The sequence below is a fragment of the Sapajus apella genome, unplaced genomic scaffold (genome assembly GCF_009761245.1).
Source record: "Sapajus apella isolate SASKATOON/1434 unplaced genomic scaffold, GSC_monkey_1.0 scaffold94, whole genome shotgun sequence".
Taxonomy (NCBI): domain Eukaryota; kingdom Metazoa; phylum Chordata; class Mammalia; order Primates; family Cebidae; genus Sapajus; species Sapajus apella.
Window position 1 is genome coordinate 5102548 of NW_022437034.1, and position 7983 is coordinate 5110530.

Consider the following 7983-nt stretch of genomic DNA (forward strand, 5'->3'; position numbering starts at 1 on the left):
AAAAAAAAAGAAAGATAGAAAAGAAAGAAAATTTCTTATCCAGAATGCCAGCTTGAGTCTGTGGCATTCAGGAAACATAATTTCCCATCATCTGTGTGGGGCTAATGCTGGAATTTTCTGTGTGTTAAGGGAGCTTGTGACCAGCCATTGCTGTGGCCTATGATTAAGGGGCCCAGAATCTCAAAGCTGGATGATGTGGGTGACCATATATTTTGAACCAAACATCAAGCTCTGAAAAACTGGGGTGTAGAAAGCAGGTTGGGAGATATTTGGGTGTCAAGAATTAGAATTTCCAAGCTGTGTTAATAGGTTTGGGCAGTATTTTTTAATCGAGTCACCTGAGGACCTTTTAAAATATGCACACCTACACTCCACCTGTAGAGATCGTGATTCAGGTCAGGGCTAGCACCAGGTCTCGTGGTTTTAGAAAAGCTCTCTGGGTGTTACTGACATGCACCACTGATTGGGGACAATTGGTCAGAATATATGAAGGGCCCAGAAAATTCAAGATATGGTAGGCATGAGTTCTCTGCATGAGCAGCCAGTTTTCTGAGTGGCGTTTGGGAGCACAAGGTCTCCTGGATTTCCTGGTTAGAGGCTTTCTGGACTGTGTTTCCCTATAGGGCAAGAACTCCAAGTATTCAGCTTTTTCCTTGTTTTGACAGAGGGTCTCGCTCTGTTGCCCAGGCTGGAGTGCACTGGTGCAATCTCAGCTCACTGCAACCTCCGCCTCCTGGGTTCAAGTGATTCTCCTGCCTCAGCCTTCCAAGTAGCTGGGATTATAAGCACACACCACCACAGCCCAGCTAATTTTTGTGTTTTTGGTAGAGACAGGGTTTCCCTATGTTAGCCAGGCTGCTCTCGAACTCACAACCTCAGGTGATCTGCTTGCCTCAGCCTCCGAAAGTGCTGGGATTAGTATTTGGCTTTTGATCCCCATAATTTAGCATCCTGTTTTAAACAGGGTGATGCAGTGGTTTAGAGCATGGATTTTGGCGTCTGGTGGCCTGAACTAGAATCTAACACTAGCTGTGTGACTTGGGAAAGATTATTAGCCTTTCTGCACCTCAGTTTCCTCATCTGTACAAAAGAGATGATATAATCTACCTCCCTGGGTTGTTATAAGGATTTGGGATTCATGAAGGCCCAACGTGCTGGCTCATGTCTATAATCCCAGCACTTTGGGAGGCTGAGGAGGGTGGGTCACCTGAGGCTAAGAGTTTGAGACCAGCCTGACCAACAAGGTGAAACCCCATCTCTACTAAAAGAAAAAAAATTCAAAAAATAGCTGGGCATGGTGATAGGCTCCTGTAATCCCAGCTACTCAGGAGGCTGAGGCAGGAGAATTGCTTGTACCTAGGAGGAGCAGTGAGTCGAGATCACACCACTGCACTCCAGCCTAAACAACAGAGCAAGATTCCGTCTCAAAAAAAAAAAAAAAAAGAAAGGAATCCTGAGTTCATAAGTCCCTTAGCATAATACTGGGACCTAATAAAAGCATAAAAACAGTGGTTATTATTACAAAGCTAAGTAAATTCTTGTAGCATTAGATCAGATGGGAGTCCTCTCCCTTCTCCCACCTCAGAACTGCACTGTTTTGTGGGACTGGAAACTTGCTAGGAAGCCACCCAGGCAGAGTGGCTGCTCAGCTTCTGCATTCCCCTCAAGGGCTAAGAAAGATCTTGTTCAAACTTGAGCAGCCAGCATCAGGGCTCAGAGATACTGAAAACAGGAAGTATGAGCCCCACTGGCAGGGTTAAGCAATGAGGCTGTTAACAATCTTCAGGCCATTTCTCACCCAACATCCTGACCCCCAGCCAGCTGCTGTCTCTTTCCTTAATATTAGATCTCACCCTAGGCTAGCAGGCATCAGCCACTTCTCCAGAAACCAGTTTCATAGCTCTAGATTCTTTTTTTTTTTTTTTTTTTTGAGATGGTGTCTTGTCCTGTCGCCCAGGCTGGAATGTAGTGGCTTGACCTTGGCTCACTGTGCAACCTCTGCCTCCCAGGTTCTAGCAATTGTCCTGCCTCAGTCTCCTGAGTAGCTGGCATTACAGGCATGTGCCACCATGCCCAGCTAATTTTTGTACTTTCAGCAGAGACAGGGTTTCACTATGTTGGCCAGGCTGGTCTTGAACTCCTAACCTCAAGTGATCCACCTGCCTCAGCCTCCCAAAGTCCTGGGATCACAGGCGTGAGCCACTGCGCCCAACCAACACTGTGCTAAATTCTTCATGTGTTGTCTGAGTTAATCCTACCAACAATCCTTTGAGGAAGGTATTATCATTAGCCCCATTTAACAGTAGAGAAAATGGAGGCACAGACAGATTGAGTGACTTGCATGAGGCAATGCAGCTCCAAATGCAGAGTCAAGGTTGGAACCCAGGCAGCCAGCTTCAGAGTCCTCATGTGCAGCACTGGGATCCATCACCTGGTTTCACTGAAGTAGTTTCCCTTTTCACCAGAACCCCTCTTTCTGAAGTATTCTCAGCCCCTTATATGAACAGAACTCAGCCTGCTTTCCACGTGTGGCCTATTTTTCCCAATCCAGCAGCCAGCAGCAGCTGCACCCCTGCATATACTCCTCCATACTCACTCCCATTGCGTCCACCTTCCTCCCCAGCAGAAAACATTTAAGCCTTCCCTTTCAATTAGATGGAGTAAGAGGAGTTGCTGAGGTCTTTTTTATGTTTGTTTTTTGAGATGAAGTCTCACTCTGTCGCCCAGGCTGGAGTGCAATGGCGTGGTCTTGGGTCACTGCAACCTTCACCCCTCGGATTCAAGCAATTCTCCTGCCTCAGCCTCCCGAGTAGGTGGGATTACAGGTGCCTGCCACCATGCCTGGCTAATTTTTGTATTTTTCATAGAGATGGGGTTTTGTCATGTTGGCCAGGCTGGTCTCAAACTCCTGATCTCAGGTGATCCACCTGCCTCAGCCTCCCAAAATGCTGGGATTACAGGCATGAGCCACCGCGCCCAACCTGAGGTGTTTTTTAAATATCAATTCTGGGCCAGATGCAATGGCTCACATCTGTAATCTTAATACTTTGAGAGGTCTAGATGGGAGGATTGCTTGAGCCCAGGAGCTCGAGGCTGCAGTGAGCTATGATTGCACTACTGTACTCCAGCCTGAGCGACAGAACAAGACCCTGTCTCTAAAGAAGAAAAAATCAGTTATAGTGAAGTAAATTCATGTATCATATAATTCACCTATTTATTCTTTTTCTTTTCTTTTTTTTTTTTTTTTTTTGAGACGGAGTTTCGCTCTTGTTACCCAGGCTGGAGTGCAATGGCGCGATCTCGGCTCACCGCAACCTCCGCCTCCTGGGTTCAGGCAATTCTCCTGCCTCAGCCTCCTGAGTAGCTGGGACTACAGGCACGCGCCACCATGCCCAGCTAATTTTTTGTAGTTTTAGTAGAGACGGGGTTTCACCATGTTGACCAGGATGGTCTTGATCTCTTGACCTCGTGATCCACCCACCTCGGCCTCCCAAAGTGCTGGGATTACAGGCTTGAGCCACCGCGCCCGGCCCCATTCTTTTTCTTTTCTAGAGACAGGGTCTTGCTCTGTCGCCCAGGCTGATCTCAAACTCCTAGGCCAGAGTGATCCTCCCACCTCAGCCTCCTGAGTAGCTGGGATTACAGGCTCACACCACCACATCTGGCACCATTTAAAGTGTACAACACATGGTTTTTAGTACATTCACAGAGTTGTGAAATATCACAATCAATTTTAGAACACTTCGTCACCTCACAAAGAAATCCTGTACCCACTAGCAATCACCCCCTTTTTCTCTCTAACCCCTCAGCCCTAGGCAATCACTAATTTACTTTCTGTCGTCTCTATGGGTTTGCCAAATTTGGGCATTTTATATTAATAGAATCCTATAACATATGGTTCTTTGTGACTGGCCTCTTTCACTTAAAATGACGTTTTCAAGTTTTATCCATGTTATAGCAGGTGTCAGTGAGATTGCTGAGTTTTAAATAACAAATTGAGGGAAAAGATGGTCTAGGTGAGGTGTAGTGGCTCACGTCTATAAATTCCAGTACTTTGGGAGGCCAAAGCGGGAGGATCCCTTGAGTTCAGGAGTTCCAGACCAGCCTGGGCAGCATAGAGAGGTCCAATCTCAAAAAAAAAAAAAAAAAAAAAAAATCTCTAGATCTCTTTTTGCTTGCAATCACTTTGAGATTCATTCAACAACCTTTGTCTTTTTTTTTTTTTGAGATAGAGTCTTGCACAGCTCTCTGGGCTGGAATGCAGTGGTGCGATCTCAGCTCACTGCAACCTCTGCCTCCCAGATTCAAGCAATTCTCCTGCCTCAGCCTCCTGAGTAGCTGGGATTATAGGTGCCAGCCACCATACCCAGCTAATTTGTTTGTATTTTTAGTAGATATGGGGTTTCACTGTGTTAGCCAGGCTGGTCTGGAACTCCTGACCTCTTGATTCGCCCTCCTTGGCCTCCCAAAGTGCTAGGATTATAGGCGTTCAGCCCCCTTTGTCATTTTTTAAAAGTACCCTACACAGGACACTTTTTTAGATACAAATGAGACAGTCCTAGTCCTCAAGGAGCTCACAACTTTGCAAAGTGCTATACTAAGTCTGCATATAATGCGTGGAAAGACAAAGAAGAAGCAATTGATTGTGCCTGGGGAAGTCAATGATGACTTTACAGAAGAGGTGATATTTTACCTGGACCTTCAAATATACACAGAAATTTGCCAAACTAGGAGAAAGGCATTGTAGGCATAGGAAAGCTCCTGGAGACATGAAAAGGCAAGGAGTTCTCAGGAAATGAGGAGTAGTCCATTGTGGTGGAGAAGTCTGGGGGCAAGATCCAGCTGATGAGGACCCTGCGGCAGGACTGATTCTTAGCAGCAGGAACCGGTTCTCCTCAATGACTAAACAGATGAGATCCTCTCCACGTGGCCCCTGTCATCAGCCTCTCTCCACTTCTTCATGATCCAGCAACCACAGGATTAATGCCTGTGGCACAGTAAAGGCCTCTGAGACCCTCTCTCCTCCAGCTGGCTCAATGAAAGTGTCCTACTGGAGTATCTTGCTAGTTAAATATTTTGAATGTCATCTCTTGCCCTCAGGTACTATTTTTCAAAGTCCAGAAAGTGAATTAAGTTCTAGAAGCCATAAAAAGTTTGGCTTTTTTTTAGGCCGGGCGCGGTGGCTCAAGCCTGTAATCCCAGCACTTTGGGAGGTCGAGGCAGGTGGATCACGAGGTCAAGAGATCGAGACCATCCTGGTCAACATGGTGAAACCCCGTCTCTACTAAAATACAAAAAGTTAGCTGGGCATGGTGGCACGTGCCTGTAATCCCAGCGACTCAGGAGGCTGAGGCAGGAGAATTGCCTGAACCCAGGAGGCGGAGGTTGCGGTCAGCCAAGATCGCGCCATTGCACTCCAGCCTGGGTAACAAGAGCGAGACTCCATCTCAAAAAAAAAAAAAAAAAAAATAGTTTGGCTTTTTAAACTAAACATTTTTATTCAATTGTAAAAGTAGCTACAAACGTAAAATACTTTCGTAACATTCCACATCCATTGTTAACATCTCTGGCTTCCTGGGTTTCCTTTGTAATCTCAACCTCTTTTACTTGGTCTTAAGTGTTAGGTTTCCCAAAGTCTGATCCTAAACCTCCTATTCCCACCCTAAGCTTTCTCCCTCAGGATCTCGTCAGCACCCAGGCTTAAGTGATCACCAATAAACAGATGACTCCCAAAGCTGATCTCCAGTCAGACTTCTCTTCTGCACTTCAGACTCTTATATTCTGTTGTCTACTTGACACCCCGTTTTGGTTGTCACTCACAGGGCATCTCAAGTCAACCTGCCCCGAGATGAGTCCCAGTCTCAATCCCAGTGAGACAAGAGCCAAGTTGGGAAAGAGACACATTGCAAATGTATACAGTACAGGGTGAGGAAGACGTACAAGATGGGGAGGGAGGGCTAAGACAGCAAGGTGGAGGAGGTGACCTTGGGGAAAATCTTGAAGGGCAAATACAGGAGGAAAAAACGCTTCTCTGAGCAGAGGAAACTGCAAAATGTGAAGAGGAGGGAGGAAGCCCAGGGCACCGGAGGGACTGCAGGTGGTTCCAGCAGCTGGGGTAGGGGCTGGCATTGAAGTGATTTGACTGGAGGGAATGGCAAGAGCTGGCACCTTCGGGCCTGGAGGACTCTGCATGCCACATGAAGGACTTTGAACTTTCTTGTGATGTGGAATTGTTAAAGATTTTGGAGCAGTGTAAAAAATTGATCAAAGGAAGATTCTTGGGCCTGGGTGAGACTACAGCAAGGAAAAGCAGGTTTGGAGACTATTGTAATCAGTGAGGTGGGAGCTGAAGAGTGTCTGAGCCAGGGCTATGGCAGCAGGATATGAGCAGAGGATACAGATGTGGGAGGCTGGTGGAGATAGAATAGACTTGGTGCCTGGCTGGGGGCGGGAAGAGAAGGAGATATCACTTGGTATAGTCTCCTGACTTCGGACAGATAAAGTAACAGTATAATTTTACAGGTGAGAAACTGAGGCTCCACTATATGTGATTTATAGTAAGTAGCTGACCAAGCTACAGTTACCACTTGTAGAACTTTGGGGATCTATAAAGGTAGCAGCTAGCCCTGCTAATGACCTCCCTGACTCTGTCTATCCAATTGGAGAACTTTCCTAGTACCATAGTCACCACACAGTGCTAATAACCAAAACTCCATGGGCTGATGCTTGTTTCCTAAATACCTCAAGCCTGCTCAGTTCCATGACTATGGTTCTAACACTTGGAATTTCTCCCAAACCTCCTGTCCTATGATGCACTGGCAGTAAGTTAGTGGATAGGCCCACTATAAGGAGATCAGCAGATGCTTGATCTAGCTGTCTGCCTTCTGACTTCCTAAAAATGTGACTTCTGGTGTTTCAGCAGATCACATGCCCTTAGCACATCACCAAGTTCTGGCACGAGGGTATGGGGATGGAGCAGATTTTGTAAGGACTCCAGCTGGTAGGCTTCCCAAGCCAGTCTCTGCTTCCCTCTTTTCTGTGGTTCTCCAGTTGCCCTGAATTTCTCATTCCCTCTTCATATAAAGAGAAGAAAATGACTTTCTACCTCACCTGGCTCTTCCCATCCTCACCCTACTGCCTTTTTAGCTCTCTCTCCAGAGCATTGTACAAGCTGGGTTTAGTGCCTTTGGAAGGAGGACTCTGTAGCTCCAGCTTGGCTTTTCCCTTTAATTGTCTTGGTGAAGCCAGCCATGTGGTACACACCTGTAATCCCACCTACTTGGGAGGCTCAGGAATGAGGATTGCTTGAGGCCAGGAGTTCAAGACCAGCCTGGCAACATAGTGAGACCTTATTTCTAAATATCTATATCTATCTATCTATCTATCTATCTATCATCTATCTACATATCTATCTATCGATATATGTATATAGATAGATATCTATATACATATCTATCTATGTAGCTATCTATCTACATGTATATATAGATATCTATCTATACATGCATATAGATAGATAGATAGATATCTGTAACAAGTGTCAGCTCCAGCTTCAAATTTTCTCTGATTCCTCACTCTACCTACACACTCCTCACCACCACAGGCTGAGAGATTCTGCCAGGTAAGCTCTAAGCCCTTGAGTCCCATTGGAACCGGACATATCTGTGAAGTTAATAGCTATTGTTCACGTTACTTCTATACCCCACTGGAATTTGACCACCATCCTTGACCATAGAGAGTTACTAGAATTTTGCCAGTTTTTCTAGTGGTGAGCTCACCAGAAGTCCTTCTCTGAAAGTCCCCTCAAGTCAAGACCTCTTTGAATACTTCCCTCTGCCCTTTCTGTCTTCTGGACTGAACTCTGTCCTGGTTGAGGGAATGAGGAGAAATGATGAACCCGGGGACAGAGTAGGATAAACACTTTGCTTGGAACATCAATCTTTTTTTTTTCTTTTTTGAGGCAGAGTCTCACTTTGTCATCCA